General features: G+C 35.4%; 1 pseudogene; it reads left to right on the forward strand.

Annotated features, from left to right (window-relative positions):
* Nucleotides 1-274: 274 nt before the first annotated feature.
* LOC130019270 (60S ribosomal protein L17-like) lies at nt 275-828 on the forward strand (annotated as a pseudogene).
* The last annotated feature ends 19,136 nt before the right edge of the window (nt 829-19,964 follow it).

Genomic DNA, 19,964 nt, shown 5'->3' on the forward strand with positions numbered 1-19,964 from the left:
TTAGTCTTAAAGGAAATTATGGTCATTTTTGACAACATAGAAATGATTTTATATGTTATGATACATGTAATAAGACTAACAAGATAAATATTTAAGTATTCAACTTATATATTATGTGTTATTTAAAATAGTCAAATGTGAAAACACAGTGTACCTTGTCAATTGACATAGACTGGAAATGGAGGAACTCCTTGGGTACAATTTTGCTTATACAAAATATATTCTAGCTTCCGTGAGGGGCCCTCGGAGGTTCCAAGATGATGCAGTCCTTGCTGGACCCCTAGAACCAAATGAAATCATGCAAGTCCCCGGGCTCGAACCTTTGTGTGTACTTCAAGAACACTCGGGAAACGGCTCAGGCCATCAAAGGCATGCATATCAGAAAGGCCACTAAGTACTTGAAGGATGTCACTCTGCAGAAGCAGTGTGTGCCCTTCCGGCGTTACAACGGTGGCGTTGGCAGGTGAGCCCAGGCCAAACAGTGGGGCTAGACACAGGGTCGTTGGCACAAAAAAGAATGCTGAGTTTTTACTGCACATGCTTAAAAATTCAGAAAGTAATTCTGAACTCAAGGGTTTAGATGTGGATTCTCTGGTCATCGATCATATCCAGATGAACAAGGCACCCAAGATGCGCCGCAGAACTTACAGGGCTCATGGGAGAATTAACCCCTATAAGAGATCTCCCTGCCACATTTAGATGATTCTTACTGAAAAAGAACAGATTGTTCCTAAACCTCAAGAGGAAGTTGCACAGAAGAAAAAGATATCGCAGAAGAAACTGAAGAAACAAAAAATTATGGCCAGGGAATAAGCTTAGCATAAAATAAAAATCAAGTGAAGTGAAAAAAATATTCTAGAGTTTTTCCCTTTAATAAATACTGTTCAATAGTTCAGTAGTGCATCATTAAAATTTACTGTGAGATGGAAACATATTGTTTCTATCCAGAACAAAAATGAGGCACAAAAACTTTGGGAGGTGATAGATCATACTCATTAACTTGATTGTGATGTGGATTTTGCAGAACTGTATACATATTTCAAATTCATCAATACATATACATTAAGTAGAACCCTTTTTATATGCAATATGTGCTCTAACATAAATCTGACTATTTCTCTTTTAAAATTATTGATAAAGCATTGAATCATGGCATATTTATGTGGTATTTCAAATTAAATATCATATCCAACCTGTCTTAAAATAATTGCTGCCTCGTTATAATTTAACACTAAGCGAATTTCATATATTTGAAACAGCTACTAACAGTCAGAAATTAATGCTGAGCACTGCTGGATGTGTCCCTAAAGAAAAAATATTAAATAAAAAAATTAAATAAGTGCACAGTAGGTTTGAGAAGGAATCTGCTGCATGATTTTAGGTGAATACACATTTATTGATGTTAAAAAGTCTCTAATGTAATCTATTAGGGGAAAATGCCTGTATCCTGAAGGTCTGTTTAAAGGGGTGGGCATGGGAGGGAATTCTCCAACTCACAACAAGAAAGAAAACTCCCTAAAAGCCTGAAGTGGATAATTCAGCCAGTAGGGCACTTGCCTTGTACATAGCTGATGTGGGTTTGATTCCCTGGTACCACATATGGTCCCCAGATTCCTGCAAATAGTGATCATTGAACACAAAGTTAGGAGTATGACTCAAACACTAAAACAAAATATGCAAACTCGCAAGCTCTCTGCAAGCATCTCTTATGGTGATAGCTGTCCAGTGAATAACCATGATAAAACTGCTTGTATTCTGAAGGTTTAGCTCCTAATAGAACACCTGTACTAGCCTTGCCACCTATGTCAGTGATTCTCATATCAATCTTTTGCAATATTTTAACACAGGTTAAAATAAGTGTTCAAAGTCTAGACCCAGAGTCTGTATTTTTGTTTTATCTTCCCCATCATAGATCTTGTGGAAGTTGAAATGGTTTGTGAGACCCTGCCATTTATTTATTATTTTTTTATTTATTTATGTTTATTGAATCACCATGAAGTAGAGCATTAAAAATTGTACATGATTGCATTTCAGTCATACAATACTCCAACACCCATTCCTCCACCAGTGTAATTTCCCAGCGCCAGTGTCCCCAGTTTCCCTCTTACCCATTCAAACCACCCCCTACTCCTAGCCTTCCTCTATAGCAGGCACCTCTCCTCCTCTTACTCCTCCTCCTCTCTCTGTCTCTCTCTGTCTCTCTCTCTCTCATACAGACACACACACACGTGTGTGCACGTGTGCCCATGTACACATGCGCATGATTTATGGATTACTGTTTGTAATATAGATGCTGAAAGGTTATCATCTATATTCTTTTACTTGCTTTCAATACTCTGTTCTTTTCCAAAGTTATCATTTCTAATAAGTATTGTGATAATGGACCTTCCTCTATCTTAACTGCCCTCCATCATCTACCCCATTGATGAGCCATGGCCAGGACTCCTGGCCTATTTTTCCTGGACTTGGGTATTAGTTTCATACTATTTTTTTTAAATATCCCACAAATGAATACAGTCATTCTATATCTGTCCATCTCCTTCTCACTCATTTCACTCTGCATGACACTTTCCAACTCTATCCATTTAGAAGCAAATTTCATGACTTCATTTCTCCTAAGAATTGTGTAGTATTCTATTGTGTAGATAGACTATAGTTTCTTTATCTGTTCTTGGGCATGCAGGCTATTTCCAGATTCTGGCTTTTGTGAATAGTGCCGCAATGCAAATAGAATTGCAGATGGTGTTTCTACTGTGTGTTTTTGAATCCCCAAGGTATATTCGTAACAGTGGTATTCCTGAGTTGAATGGGAGGTCAAATTCTCATTTTTTGAAGAAGGTTCTTATTGTTTTCCAAAAATGCTGGACCCATTGGTTTTGGGGTCTCAGCAGCTAGCCTGACACTTTGACCAAATCCCCTGCCCCTGGAAGCAAGAGGAGGCCTTTGTAAACAAAAGATCCAGTGCTCCAGCACTCCCCAAAGGCAGGCACTCTGGTTAAGAATGAGGGTCATGACTATGCCCACCTACCCTAAGAGCAGGATATGTAAATCATTAATGGACATCTGTACAGTCCCAAGGAGAGAAGTGTGCTGTAAGAGATAGAAGAGAGAGAAGCGAGCTGTACATGGGAATGCCCCTCCCACCAGTGTATAAGAACCCCTGGGTAGGGAGGACCAATAAAAGGAGAACTGCTTGACCACCAGACTTCCCCGCACCCACCCACCCCAGCCCGCTCTACTCTGCAGATCTTTCTCGGTTTCTTTCTCTGTGGTGACACCACAGGAATCCTGCAGTGAGCAGAGGGCTGGGCAGATCCTACTCCAGTTTAACCGGCCAGGACTCCTCCACATTGGGATTTGCACCAGCAGTGAATGAGTCTTCCTTTCTCCCGACATCTGCATCAGCACTAGTTGTTTTTGTTCATTTGTATGTTTACCAATCTCTGAGACTTTAGATAATATCTCATTTTTTTATTTGCATCTCCCTGATAATTAGTGATTAAGAGCATTTTTTTTCATGTATCTTTTGGCCATTCAAATTTCTTCTTTGAGGAATTTTCTGCTCATTTCTTCTCTCTGTTTTTTTTTTTTTTTATGGGGTTGGGTGTTATTTTCCTTGTAAAGTCGTACCAATGCCTTGAATATCTTTGATATTACCCCCTTATCAGATGGAACCATATAATTTTTTGCATGAGTTGAATCACTTAAGGTTTCAAACTGAAAATTTCAAATTCAGAAGGCTCTTGATTTTGAAGCTCTTTTTTGTTGCTGCCATCTAGTGCAGTCATTTAATGTCCGTATTTTTAATTATCTAGTAACATGCATTAAAATAATGAAGTGCTAAAGATGATGCAAAGATTGATGTTTAAAAGAATAGTATCCTGATCATGTTCCAAAATTATTCATGCTCTGACTAAATATTTCTACAAAGATAAAATATTCACAATAGTCAACAATATAGGTCGAGGAGGTATGGCTTAGTGATATAGAATTTGTATCAAAAATGAGTATACCTCTGTACAGCTATTTTCATTTTTAACCAAATTTACTGATGTACCAAAATTTACAATACCTTTAATTATACTTGTCATATACATATGACTCCAACATCACTCCTTTCAAGAATAATAACTTCCCTCAACTAATGTCTCAAGGGCCCCTTCCAGCTAGCCCCTTTCTCTGTTATCTTAATTTTAGAAACAAAATAGCCAGTCTCTATGACTGGCCAATTGTTGTTCCCTCACAATGTTTCTTTACATCCCACATATCAGAAAGATCTTTTAAAAATATAGCTGTGATTGTGGAGCCAGAAAAATAGAACAGCGGGTAGGGCATTTGCCTTGCACACGACAGATCCAGGTTCAATTCCCGACATACCATACGGTCCCCTAACAATGCCAGGAGTAATTCCTGAGTGCAGAGCCAGAAGTAACCCCTGAGCACCACTGGGTGTGACCTAAAAAGCAAATCAAACTAACAAAAAATATTGTGATGGTGTTGGTACCTATACACATACAGATAATGAAAGCTAAACTTCTGAAATTCTACAAATTAGAAGTCAATTATAAAAATTAACTTTAAAACATTTTTGTTTTGTTTAGGGGCCACATCTGGAAATGTTTAGGCCTTATTTCTTGACTCTGCACTCAGGGATCACTCTCAGTGGGGCTTGGAAACCATATGGGGTTCCAGGAATTGAACCAGGCTTGGTGGCATGCAAAGCAAGTGCCCTGGCAAAGCAAGTGCCCTGCCCACTACCACTCTGGCCCATCACTGAAAAACATTTATTTTTTATGAACTGAATATTCTCAATTTATAGGTATGTGAATTTTAAAAATAAATAGTGTGTTTTTTTTCTTGTTAGCATTTATGTTATAAATAGATGATAGATAAGCTATTAAATTTCTGTTAGAAAAACAATGGGTAAATAGTATTTCCCAGTATGTAGGCAGTCATTTAATTTTGCCAATTTTTCTACTGTGGCATAGATGATTCCTAAGTTGATACAGTCCCATTTGTTTATCTCTGCTTTCATTTACTTGGCCAATGGCATTGAATCATTAAAGATGCCTCCGGATTCTCTGTCATGTAGGATTCTATCTATATACTTTTTACAATATGCTGTATGGAACCAGGACTGATAGCACAGAGGGTAGGGCGTTCGCCTTACAAGCAGCCAACATGGCCGACCCGAGTTCGATTCCTCCGCCCCTCTCGGAGAGCCCGGCAAGCTACCGAGAGTATTCGATATGCCAGACACAGTAACAACAAAGTCTCCAATGGAGACGTTACTGGGCCCGCTCGAGCAAATCGACGATCAACGGGAGGGCCTTTACCTTACCTTTACCTTTGTTCATTGTGTGATGAAAGTGCTATAGTTCAAACTCTGGACAAAATTCGGATAGAAGAACGTAGAGAGGGATGTAAGCTGAATGTCCTGTTAGCCAGGCCTACAGCTGCTCACTATAGACACTCTAAGCAGGCCTGGTTAGCTGATGCTGGGGTGGGAGAGGGGAACTGCAAGTGAGGGCTGCTGTATAAGAAAGCCATGGGAGAGTCCTGACAATTATAGGTTTCCACCTACCACTGAGAGATTAGAGGGAGTCTCAGGTCCAGGATCCTGGAAAGAACAGAATGTTCCACAAGTGTTGGTGGTGTTAGTTGGAGGTGGGTGGTGTTTGTCTATACGTGTCAATTCTCAGCGATTACATCAGACCCATGCTATGGGATCATGTATATTTTATGGTCAATTATATTTTATTTATATGCATTGAATATATTCTATGCATAAGCAAATATATATTAATGTGTTACACTTTAAAAGATTTCTGTATATGTTCTCAGAATTGCAACATACAGAAACATGCATGCCTCTATATAAAATCTCTCTTTCTCTGTACATATGTAGTATATATATATATAATGTAAAATGAGCCACAATATTAACATTTGGCAAATCTTGACTTAATGAATAATCTTTGTACTATATTTACATTTCTATAAAGTTTGAATTTATTCAAATATCAAATTAAAATAATTTTCCCACTGAAGTGAAGTGGATTACATTAAAATAATTTTATTATTCAAAACTAAAGTGAACTTTACATGTTTACAGTTCCTGTGTAAGGAAATTGTTTTCAAGAACATTTTAGGAAGTAAAGTAGTGTTTAGATGCCAAAATATGCAAGATGACTTGGAATCCCTGTCATCCCTAAGAGAGAGACCAAATGGTAAAACAGGATTCTTACCAACAAGGTCTTGGAACACTGCCAGTTTGTCAGCATTGTTTTGTTGCACTGTGGCTCTACAAGCTTGAGAATATGCAAAGGTTAGAAAATAGCAGGGAATGACCTGCAGGGTTTGCTGGCACAAGTTGTAGCATACAACTTTGGGCAAAGTGACACAAATGAAAATGCCTGTGAACAGCATTAGCCAAGTGGTCGACTAGTGAATGACAGAGAGATAGCAGGTGGTCAGATTTTGGCAAAATAAAGAGACCAAGACACCAATAAATTTTTAGAATAAACTAAAACAACAGCAGTAAGAATGATGTTTAAGTCAGCCACTGAGATGAAAGAATGGTAAAACACAGATTGGATAGTTGATCTTTCCTAATTATGCGATATCGGTAAGTGTAGAATCAATAGACTACCTGGAAATAGAAAATACGAATGTATAATAGCAAAATATATATCAATGGTAAGTTTTAAAATTTATGTAAGCCATGTATTTAAAACATATGTATAATCCATTCATTAGAATACAGATTTTTGTGCAACTCTCTTTAATGCTATCATTATAAAAACCTACACTAAAAGGTGCACTTTCGTGATTTATTTGCTGATGTATGGTTAAATTAAATCTATTAGTTGTTTATTTAATTGATTTAGCTATCTAAAAATTTAGCAAGTAAATTTTAATACATTTTGTACAAAATGAAGTACACTGTATGGTTGAAAGATTAAAAGTACAAATAACCATGGAGTTAGAGAGTACAGTAAATTATGGTCAACATTGTTTACTCACTCTATGGAAGACTGTATTTAAAAAGTTAGTTTTTAAAGAGTGCATAGACAACCTGTTTTGGGAAGGAATATATATATATAATATTTGTTTTATATCACAAAGAATATGAAACTGGAGATGTGCCAAGGAAGATTAGAGGTATATAGAAAGTAGTTTTCATTAAAATGTAGAAATAGTTTGTAACTAACTGTTAAAAACTTATGAATGTGTGTCTTAAAACAAATATTGCTTGGTTTTACTTTCTGATGGGTGAAAAAAAATTCTTTCCTTTTATAACAGAACAGTCTGGTAGAATTTATATAAAATCAGCCATCAAGCATGTGTCACTTATCCTAAGGAAATTGTTCAGACTGCATAAAACATCATTTACTTTTTACTCTGAATATACAGTAATGAGATTTCACATTGAAATATCTGTGTTTAGTTACTCATGCTGTTTTTATTTTAATGGTTAGGCCTGGGCAACGCAGCTGTATACACTCAGGTAATAGAATCTTCTAGATTTAAAGAGATGGAAGTTAAAGAGAAAGAAAATTAAGACTTGGATAATTGAGATTTTAAAGTGATATATATATTGCATAAATTCTAATATAATTCAATAATTCTAGATGAGGAAGCTTTGAGAGAATTACCCCGTTTTTAAAATAGTAAAGTATAGTAGGTTATTTGGGGTAAAAACAAAGAAACAAGAATATCACCAAAAATGCTATCATCTAAGTTATTAAAATTGGTGTGCAATCGTAGTATCAAAATAAGGAAATATATCCAAAAATCAGCTAAATTTATGTTTAGGGAGTTATCATAGATCAAGGTACACCCAGAGAATCTATTCCAGTTCAGTGAATTTACAACCAAAAAGAAAATAAAATTGAAATATAAAGAATATATGGTAGAAATTAGTACATATGCTCATGAAAAGCTTACATAAAAAAATAAAATGCCAATCTGTAGCAAGTAGGTTCGCAACAGAGGAATACAGAGATAATTTATAGCAATGCAAAGATGAGGACTGAAATTTTATTTTGACACTCTTATTACTGTGTTGACAGCTATAAGTTTAAGAATTAAATAAGTTTATGAAGTAAGTAAGAATTAAGGGTTCCAGGAACGAAAAAGAGGTTACACAGAGAAATTATTATAGTTCTGAGAAAATTAAACCACACATTCTCAACCTTTTTGGCTGAAAAAAAAAAGTGAAAATGAAGACTAAGCAAAGGATCTCCAGAGTTCCCACCCACAAATACCCTAAGCAAAGTAAGAATAAATGTAAGTACCTGACATTTTGCCTCCATTAATAAGAGAGATATCATTTTTTCATTCATTTCATCATCCTGTTATTCGTCGATTGCCTCGAGCAGGCCCCAGTAACGTCTCTTTCATCCTAGCCCTGAGATTATATTCAAGGCTCTTTAGGAGAATGAGACCCATCATTGTTACTGGTATTTGGCATATTTGGTACGCCACGGAGAGTTTGCCAGACTTTGTCCTGTGGGCAGGCTACATTCGATAGCCTGCAAGTTTGTCCAAAGTAGGAATGAGACAATAAGATGTCATTAAAAAAAGTTCTGATAAGATGCCGCGCGGCCGCATTTGCGGCCGGGATCTGGATTTTATAGTCTCTGAGTCTTGGCCACTGATGGGATTACACGGCGCCAGGGGGCCAGGTGGTGGGTGTGACCCCCGCCTACTGGAATTTGGAGGATCTGGGTGGAAGATGCTCGACTCCAATCTGAGTAGGCTTGGAGGTCTCGGCCCCGGAACCCTCGTGGCTTTGTCCCTCTGCCAGTACCTTCATGTGTGCGGAGAGTGGTCTCAGGATGGTGGTGGCTGGTCCTGGAGGTCTTCGGCTGCCGGAACCCTGGTCGGGGCAGGGAGGAAAGCTCAACCCGCTCCCCTCCAAGGGGCCCCGGAAAGGAACACCCAGGCGCGGGGGCAGAAGACTGCACTGTTCTCGTCCGGGATCTGGATTTTATAGTCTCTGAGTCTTGGCCGCTGATGGGATTACATGGCGCCAGGGGGCCAGGTGGTGGGTGTGAGAGATATCATTATTAGAAAAAAAAGGTCATCTGTGGTACTTCAAACAACCTCATCCACCCCAAATACCCAGAAGCCCCAGAGAAACTTTTGTATTATTTTGGATAACTGTATGTGACACAAGAGGCAAAATTATTCCTCATATTTTATAATTTATATAATCTCATTCAAAAATTTATAACTGGTTGCATAGTTCTCAGACTAAAATCTGATAATCCTTGGACTTGAATTCTCACCTCCATTATTCAAAGTATTTTTCTAAATTTTGTTGAAAATTTATTTGATCAGAGATTAAATTGTAGAGAACTCTATGTTTTAAGTTTACCTCTGATTCAGAAGAGAGCTCTTGTTTCACAAGGGTACCTGATTGAACTCCCCAATGTCACTACTGCTTTATTAAATCCAACTGACTTAAAGCCTGAAATGCATTTGCAAAAACACTTCTCAGCAACTCCTAAGGGTTTCACTGAGTAGCTTAGTAAAAGATGCTAACTCATTAGGTTTTATGAACATTGAATTATATTCCTTACCTCCAACATATGTATGTTGAATTCCTAATTCATATTATTTCAGATGTGATGTTGTGTGGAGAGTATGAATAAAACTGGTTTAAATAAGATCATGCAAAAGTAGATCACTCCCATAATCTACCCAATGTCCTGAAAGAGAAAAACTTCAATAGACATATATACAAGATACATATATACAAGCACCATATGAAAATGAAGATGGCCACTTACAAGTTGAGGACAGAATCTAGAATAGATCTTTCAATCTATTAGAAGCAATATTTTGATTTTAAACTTACAGTGTCTCAATGGAGTACTATGTAGCTGTTAGAAAAGACAAAGTCACGAAATTTACATACAAGTGGTACTACATGGAAAGTATCATGTTAAGCAAAATGACTCAAAAAGAAAGGGATAGACATAGAAAGATTGCATTCATCTGGGAAACATAAAGTAACAAAATAGGAAACTAACACCCAAGAATGGCTGAGATTAGTACCAGGAATATTACTCCATGACTTGGAGGCCAACCACACATACTAGGGGAAAAGGGAGCTCAGATAAAGAGGGGAACACCAAATAAAGTTTGGGAGGATCCTCCCAGGATGGGAGAAGCATGCTGAAAGTAGACTATAGACCAAACATGATTGCCACTCGATGTCTCTTTTGCAAACCACAACACCCAAAAGGAGAGAGAGAACAGAGGGGAATGCCCTGCCACAGAGACAGGGTGAGATGGGGGGGATAGAGGGTGGGAGGGATACTGGGATTGGTGGTGGTGGGAAGTGGGCACTGGTGAAGGGATGGCATTTGATCGTTGTGTAATTGAAACCCAAGCACAAAAATGTGTAAGTCTGCAACTGTACCTCATGATGTCTCACTATTAAAATTTTTTTTAATAAAAAAAAGAAAAATAAATAAACTTACAGTGTCTGAAATTTAGGGAAATAAATTCCTCCTGTTTTAATCAGTGGGACATTTTTAACATAGCCTTAGCAATACAATATAATTATCACATTTTAATCTGGACTATCATTGACAATTTTCAAGTTATTGTTCTCTTTTTTCTCCCCATGGCACATTTGCACATTGTTTATTTTTTCATACTCTTCTTATACCACATGGAAATAATTTATCAGAGAACCTTTTATTTATCTCTTCCAGATTTTGTCAAGTAGCATTATTAAATGCAAACATGAATTTAAACACCTGTAATAAATAGCAATAAAGAGCATTGTAATTTTATAATTGATTGTGTGAACTTTGTAAAATTCTTTCTTATCTGGTATAATACATGTGTATCTTGGCAGTAAAAACTATCAGATTCTCTATAATTTTTGAGTTGTAGTAGGAAATATATACTGAGCAATGCTTAAGAAATAATAGGCTAAGTTTTTGAGAAATGCAGGATTTGATAATCTAACAAACAATTATACCTCAATTGCTCAGCTGATATAGGCAATTATTCTAAAAGAAAGATTGGGTTAATATGATATGTATTTTCAGATCACTCTGTGCCTTGGGGATTCACATATTACTAATATTAAAATATATACTCTTAAATTATTACCATCTGAGAAGCCCATAATCAATTTTGAACACTTTTCATTTTCTTTTATTTTTATCCATCCTCTCCTCTTCTATCTCTTCCCTTTCCCTTGTCCCTTCCTTATATTTACTAAAGCAAATCTCCATGAATATTTTAAATATGTTTTAATTTGGCTATCTTAATTATATTTGTTTACATTTATAAAAATAATCAATGTGCAAAGATTTATTCACTCTAATTTTTATATACTTTTTAATGTAATTTAAATATCCAATGACATTGGCACAATGTCTCATGTCTCACTTTATGTGAAGTGCTATAGCAAAGTTACAAGTACAAAATGAAAATCAAAGCTTGAACAGATAATGAACACTGCCACTTCTAGCAAATATATTTATTCATGAAAATATAATATTATTGAGTTGCTTAATTCTATGAATTGCATTGCCAACATATGTTAATCATGCTTAATTATGAGTAATTAAAATTATAATATATATATTTTAGTTCTATACCGATAATAAACACAATAAATAAAAACAGCTAGGATCCAATGAGCACTTAGAAATTATTCAAAAGAAGCTTTTAAAATATCAACTAATACTTTAACGTTTTTTTCATTGTGAGAATGAATAATAGTGCTTAGTAAAGACTTTCAAGAAAATAGAATATTATAACAAAGAAATTCTGTGAGAAAGTATATTAAATTCGAGAAGCAGAATGAAAAATATGAATATGAATATTTTATTGACCAAAGAATATTTCATTCATAATTTTAATGGATATAGTCCATTAAACATTAATCAAGTTTTACAATGTTCTTTTTTTCCCTTAATTGAAAAATTCAGTAATGTTAATTTGAAGTGCCAATATTATTCATATATTGTGTATATTTTCTTTGATCATCTTATTTGTAACTAAACTTTTTTGACATAGCTTTAGTATCAACTTATAATGTTTGAGAGATAACAGAATTTTTCCTAATTCCCCCAAACACATATGTTTGAGTGGAGCAAATGAGACCTTTGAATAAAGATTTGCTATTGATTGTTTAATTATTCAAGCAATTTGATCTCTTAATATTTGATCACGTAAAAATCTCTGGTTAGCACTCCTTTCAACTTTCTCATTTTGATATGACATGGTGACTTCCTGATTTATCTTATCCAAACAATATGTTACTTTATATCTTATTTAAAATCTATAGCTATATATATACATATCTATTTCTATCTATACCTAGCTATCTGTCTATCTATGCCAGTTCGATCTTAGTTGTACCTTCAGTTGTGGAAAACACCTTTCATATCTGTTACTTTGAAACTAAGAATACTATCTTTCACAGAAAAAGTTCTTTTGGGATTATAAATTAATGTTGTACATTAAAAAGCAGAATTTTCTAAAACATTAGTATTTGTTTTTAAAATAAAAGTATTTATTTACTCTAAATATCCACTATATATTTTTGCACATGAATTTTAGTTATCTCAATATTCAAGGAAAAAAATCAAAATATAACCTATAAGTATATAAATGTAAATATAAGTTTACTTTAAGACTTTCAACAGAAGTATACTTACCTAGTTCTTTGTCTATATTTTTTTAAAAGACTGAGCACAATAGCACTTAGGGCCAAGGCATTGATCTGGCTAGAGACATTATTATGGAATTAATGGTAAAAGTAATGCACAAGCTACTATTTGTGAAGATTTCATAAATTTTGGATGGTTTTGCTATCTATCATTTATAAAAACTTGAAACTGATTTTATAACATATGTAAATATTATTTTTGGTTTGGGAGTCATATTTTTAGCTCTTTGGTTTTACCCCTGGTGCCATGCAGAGGCATCATTCCTGGAAATCCTTAAGGTCCTGTACAGGGGTCACACCTGGGTCAGCCTCATGCAAAGCAAGCACCTGACATGCTGTACCTTCTTGGTATTCTGTGTAAAGTTCTATGTGTACCTGATCTTTTTTATTATGGAATTTCATAGTTATTTCTTTAAAAATAAATTTATTCATAAAAATAAATACTAAACTGCGTTGAATATAAAATTTGATGCTAAGGCATACAATCCTTTAAGAAAGAACACGCACAAAGTTGTATATACTCAGAAACGCATATGCTCAGATTTGTATGTATAAAAAATTGTTTCCTTTTTTTGTCTTGTTTTGTGTCGCTACACTGGGGATGCTCCAGGGTTACTTCTGATTCTGCACTTAGGAACTACAACTAGCAAATCTTGGGGATGGCGGTCATGTGGTGTTCCATGAATATTCTTTCAGTTGGAGGAGGCACAGAGACAAGACATGAAAGAGGAAGGTAGAGAGCACAGAGGGCCAAGGTATTGATCTAGCTCAAGGCAAAGAGTGACTGCCAGAGGCCTCCTTTGATTCTGTTTTTTATCAGTTATATCCTAATGACTTCACCACAAAGAAAGACTCACTAGCAAGAGTACGAACCGTTATAGAATAAGCATTTGTCAAAAGAACATCAGGGTATTCACTGTCTTGTCAAACCTATGATGTCAAAGCTATGTTGCAATGACTTAAAATTTCAGAGGAAGATATGGAACTGGACATGTAGGATCTACAGATTACATCCCCTATATTCTTTTGGTCGGTTACACATAAGGCAAAGAGAAGGCTCATACTGATACTTGAAGGCCAATCCAGAGTAAGGATTTATAAGAGAGGAGGAAACTGCTGCCTTGTCCAGCCAAGATAACATATGACCAGGACGGCATATGATAGCATGCTGTACTTCTCCAGATCATTGGACTCACAAGATTAACTTTCCCATTTAATGTAAAAGTGGGGCCTCAGTTCTGCTTCCTGCTTGCAGGGCAGCATCCAGACTCTCGTCCTAATGTCCTGCCTTAGCACCAACAATATGGGATGCCCATTATCAAACATAGGTCAGTTGCATGCATGGCAAGCATCTTATCTACTATACTATCTCTTTGACTCCAAAAGTGTCATTTCTAATGACATCATTATATCATTTCCTGGTGGAACACATTCCTTAAAATATACACATATATGTACTTATATATGCATATATAATATTTTACCATATTAGACCATGTTTTGTAGTATTTCTTTCCATTTTAGTTTGTGGAGTATTGTGTTATTTTAGCTATTGTGAAATTATTTAAAAACACATATGGTGATTTCATAACGCTAAAGTCCCAAGCTCCTTTTGCACTTATTTACAGTTATTATGATCTCTAGCTCATATTCTAGGATGGTTCTTATTCACATTGGATCTACATTAGAGTTAGTGGGAAGGTATTAAGGAAAAGGAAGAAATAGTCCAACCATAATTACTTTAAATTAATTTTTCAATTTATGGTCATGAGCTACTTCTAATTCTACCAAAGGGAAAGATGCCTCAAGCTAAGACCCACAATCTTAGGAAAAGGAACGATATAGAAGCTTTACAAATAGTAAATTATGGCACAGTTTCCTCTTTATTAAATATAATTAGGGAACTGGAGTGATAGCACAGCGGGTAGGGCATATGCCTTGCACGTGTCCAACCTGGGTTCTATTCCCATCATCCAATATAGTCCCCTGAGCACCACCAGGAGTAATTTCTGAGTGCATGACCCAGAAGTAACCCCTGTGCATCACTGGGTGTGACCCAAAAAGAAAAAAAAAGCATATTTATCTAGTGCTATTGACCATTATCTAATGCTATTGACCAGTGTTTCTTATCCCTATAGTTTTTAGTGATTAAGTATTTTTTCTCCTTTCTTTATGATAATTTTATGACTATTTTACATAAGATAATTACTAGTCTTCCTGAGAATTCTTATTTTATGTCTCATATGTTTAGATTTTTTTTAGGGGAGATCACACCCTGTAGTCTCAGAGCTTGCTCCTAGCTTTGCACTAGGGGATCACTCCTGGCAGGGCTTGAGGTACACTAAAGGGTGCCAGAGGCCACTGAACAGGGCACAGCTGCAAGGAAGGTTAGTGCCCTACCCATGCACAACTGCATCAGCCTCACATTTTTTATTTTGATTATTTGTTAATCTCTGTGTTTTTACTTGATATCCAATGCTGCAGATTCTCACTTTTGATACAATTCCTTGGCTATTTTGCAGTATCTACAAATATGATTTTTTCTGTGTTTCATGCTTTTTAATATTTTTTGTTACTATGGGGCTGGAGCAATAGCACAGCGGGTAGGGTGCTTGCCTTGCATGTGGCCAACCCGGGTTCAATTCCCGGCATCCCATATGGTCCCCTGAGCACTGACAGGGGTAATTCTTGAGTGTCGAGCCAGGAGTAACCCCTGTGTATTGCTGGATGTGACCCAAAAAGCAAAAAAAAAATTGTTAGTATAAAACAGAAGAACATAAGGATTTATTTTTGTCTTGCGTGTTCTTTAGAAAGCCATTACTTTTCCATGACAGGTGGTTTGTTATGCCTTTTCATTGTTTAAAAGTGAATAGTCCTATTTACATACACTATGCAATAGCATAGCAGGTAGGGCGTTTACCTTGCACATGACCAAGCTGGGTTACATTTCTGCATCCCTCTCAGAGAGTCCGGCAAGCTACCAAGAGTATCCCGCCCCATGACAGAGCCAGGCAGGCTCCCTGTGGCGTATTTGATGTGCCAAAAACAGTAACAAGTCTCACAATGGAGACGTTACTGGTGCCCGCTCAAGCAAATCGATGAACAACTTTAAGGCAGTGCCACAGTGCTACCTCATGATTTAAAAACAAAACAAAACAAAGTTATTTCTTCACCTTATTTTATTCATTCTTTTGTAGTTAAGTTACCGAAGATTTATTACCTGAAATTGCAGATGTTTCTTCAAGGTGAGAGAAAATCACAAGATGTTTATCTTTTCCTAATTGCTTGCATCCCACAACTGCTTTTACCTGACTGTCACAAGTTTTCTTAGAATCTACAGTTCTGCTTTGTGACATATTGTCCTAGCTATAACACCAAATTATTTGCCTCCAGCACTAAAATAGCTAACTGAGCATGGGATACATGTAATGTGTATGGTGAATGCTTGAACAAGTCAGTTGGTCTTTTCCTGCCATTTAATATCTATGTGCAAGTGGTTAAACGTAAATATTAAATTAATATTTATATGTATATCTATAACCTTTATATAAAAACAGTTTTAAACAGTGAGCCTGCTTTTTAATTTTTTTCTTCTTGTTTGTTTGTACAACCTAATAATATTTCTGCTTACAGCTCCAAGTGGTGTCTTTGTGGTTTCTATAGGAAAAAGCAAAAGACAAGTGCACACATTATAAAACTCCCTACTACTTCAGTGTGATGTATGCCAATATTCTTTGGTATTTCCAGTTTGTTGAGTGTTGTCTTTGGTACTTCTAGGTCTTGTTCGGAACTGTCTTGTTTTCAATTAGTTGGTTTGGTGGACCCAGAATATAATTCAATGTGTCTTGTAGACATTTATAGCTGGGGCAGCACTGGGTCTTGTTGTAGAATGTTGTAGTTTGTTTAAATTAACTATTTTGTGTGGCTTTAACTAGCCTCCATATTCTGATTATTACTATAAAATTATAAAATAATATGCATTGATTTATAAAACTATGGGATTTTTCTAAAGTGTCAATATCGTTTACATGATTATGATCACTTTTTTCCTTTACATTCATTTTCCCAGCATTTGGTAACTTACCTTGTCTTTTTTTTTTTTTTTAAAGAAATCATTTACTTTCTCCTTTTACTTACCTGCTTTTGTTTCATACTCTGTACTCCTGATATTGATATGAAATGGTTTTTGAAATTAGAATTTTTGGTTAAGTTTTAAAATTTTTGTTACATGTTGCGTGTGTATGTGTGTATGTTTGTTTGTGTGTGTGTGCGTGTGTTGGACAGTGATGTGAAGGAGTGATGGGGTTAGGGTCATGTCTGGTGGTGCTCAGAGCCATGCGGCTCTGTGTTCAGCAATGACTCTGGTGGCACTCAAGAAAATCATATATGGTTTCATAGAATTTAAACAGATTTGCTGTAGCTTGTCATGCAAGTAGCCACAGATACATATGGCATGTGCCCTAACTCCTGTGCAATTTCTCTGGTCCACATTAAATTATTTTTGAATATATAATCTATTCTTTAGAGTCATATGACTATTTCTATCACATGGTATTTCCCCCTATTTAGTATTATTTTTATAAGTTACCTGACTCACTCCAATGCAAAGAAACTGGGAAACTGGGAAACTCCACTCAGTATTTGTCAGAATATATTGTGTGTCTTGTTACCTGTGCTATTATTTACTCAGTGACTACCTATTATATTACTTAAGTGAAGAATAGATTTTTGAGACAATTGATCTCACTTCTCATGTTTTTAATACTGCCTTTACAATGAAGTAGATGACCTTTTAACCTTATACATTTGGTTCTCTGTCCTTCCATTGAAGGGCACCAGAAAATAATAACCTTTAGCATGCATTGTTATCACAGATGTTCTTGATTTTTAAAAAAAATCCTTTAAAGGTAATTGTCATTTTTCTGCTCCTTGGATTGTCTGTAGCCACGTTAGGCAATCCTTAACCAATTCTATCGACATAACGTTTCATTTGTTTAATTATTTTTAAATTTGATGCCTAAAGGCAAAACATTCACATCTAATTTCTAATTAGTTAAATTTTGAACTTTTTTGTATTGCCCTTTAATAAAATTCACTTTGTTAAATATGATCCAGTAGAAGAAGACAAAAAACTTTTTATTTATTAATCCAAAGAAGCATATTGTTAGTTCACGTGTAGTTTTTAACCATACTTTCTTGACTGACTTAAGGTTAGTAAAAATTACTCTTATATATTTTAAATTATTTTTATATCTACCTTAGAGTTCATATGTATTTGTGCTTTTTATAGTAATTGGGGGAAGATTGGAAGGCATGATTTTTATGGCTTATAGATATGTCTGTTTTAATCTAAATTCCACAGTTCCTAACAGATTGGTTCATAACTCTGACTGCATATTAGATTAACATGTAGAATATTCATATGACAGGAGTCTGCCAAAGTCAATTAAATCAGTCATGAGAGTAGGGTCATGGCATTGATATTTAAAACAAACTCCATAGGTAATTGCAATTTATACCAAAGGTTGATCATCATGGTTTCAAAAAGCATTTTTGACAATTTTCATATAGGCTTATTAATAAAATTAAATGTCATATGTTGACTATGAAAACCCAAAGAAAAGTTGTTTATAATGACCTAAAATTATTATAATGTTACAATATTAAAGCATATTTTAAACTTCAATAAATGGTCCTAAATTACATAATTCCAAAGGAAAAAAAAGAAAACAACATTTTTTTTCTCTTTTCAGTCACACCTGGTGATGTTCAGGGGTTACTCCTGACTCTGCACTCAGGAATTACTCCTCACAATGATCAGTGGACCATATGGGATGCTGAGGATCATACCCCAGTTGGCTGCTTGCAAGGAAAATGACCTGCCTGCTGAACTATTGATTCCTGCCTGAAACATATTTTTTAAAGTTAGTAATAAAGCCTTTTTACTAGAGGTTATATATACTCAAATTATGTTGATAGCTTTTAAATAGGCCTGTGTGTCATTTTAATTTCAGTTATGTTTTTATTAACCACTTTATATGTTTTATTAGTTTAACCCTTTTTGATTTGCTCGAGCGGGCCCAGTAACGTCTCCATTGGAGACTTTGTTGTTCCTGTGTCTGGCATATCGAATACTCTCGGTAGCTTGCAGGGCTCTCCGAGAGGGGCGGAGGAATCGAACTTGGGTCGGCCATGTTGGCCTCTTGTAAGGCGAACGCCCTACCCGCTGTGCTATTGCTCTACCTTTTTGATTGTTTTTATGTTTTCAACATTTTTATATTTTACTTATGAACTAATGTGAAAGACTATTCAAGTGTGATATTTGACCTTTATCAAAAAAAAATAAAAAGAAGAACCCTATAGAGTTTATAAGATTGGTCAACATGAGGAGAGAAGTTTGTATCTTAGATCTCATCTCAGTCTAGAATATGGGCCCAACTAATAGGACAAAAGTAGAGTATTGATTATGTTGGAATGCTTACATAGGTGCATCTTAAACCATTGATAAAGACATCCTCATCACTTGCATTGATGATCTGAAAAATCTAGAGAGGTTCTTTAATTTAAAAGCACCCAGGTTTACCAGTAGTGCTTCTGAGTAAACCATATTCATGGTGTCAGATTTGAGAAGAAGCTTCCGAAAAAACACATCTATGTCTATTTGAGTTGGCTATGCTGCTAATTTATGTTTTAAGCAGGAAAGCTTGACTTTTAAAAACATTTTTGTGGGGCAATGATTACTATGTCCAGTCTTTTCGTATTTGGGAACTATATGAAAATTCTGTCTCATAAATCTCATATACTTAATTCCCTTTCTGTATCTGTTTAGAACTCTATATGATTAAAATTTCAAATGTATTAATGCACTCAATATATATGTTACATTTCAAAGTAATCTTCTGGTAGACAGTCCAGTTTACAATGTAGTCACTTAACAGAAGACTCGAACATTATTTTTCATTTTAAATTTCCCATCTTCTTTTCTCTAGGAATTTAGCACTTTGCATGTCTACAATGTTTAGCTTCCATTGTCTTTCACTAAAAGCACTAGATTTTTATCACATGTAACTTTGGTTAGAATTAATACCAAAACAAAATTGATTAATTTTGACAACTATTTTCTGTTTCACTGTAAATAAGTATAATTGATATTTCTGATAGTTATTTTGGGGGTAGGACTCTCAAAGAGGTACTCAGGGGTCCTGAAGTTAACTCCTGATAATTCTCAAAACACATGTCTATTTGGTTGAATCTT

This window comes from Sorex fumeus, unplaced genomic scaffold (genome assembly GCF_029834395.1).
Source record: "Sorex fumeus unplaced genomic scaffold, SorFum_2.1 ptg000008l, whole genome shotgun sequence".
Classification (NCBI taxonomy): Eukaryota; Metazoa; Chordata; class Mammalia; order Eulipotyphla; family Soricidae; genus Sorex; species Sorex fumeus.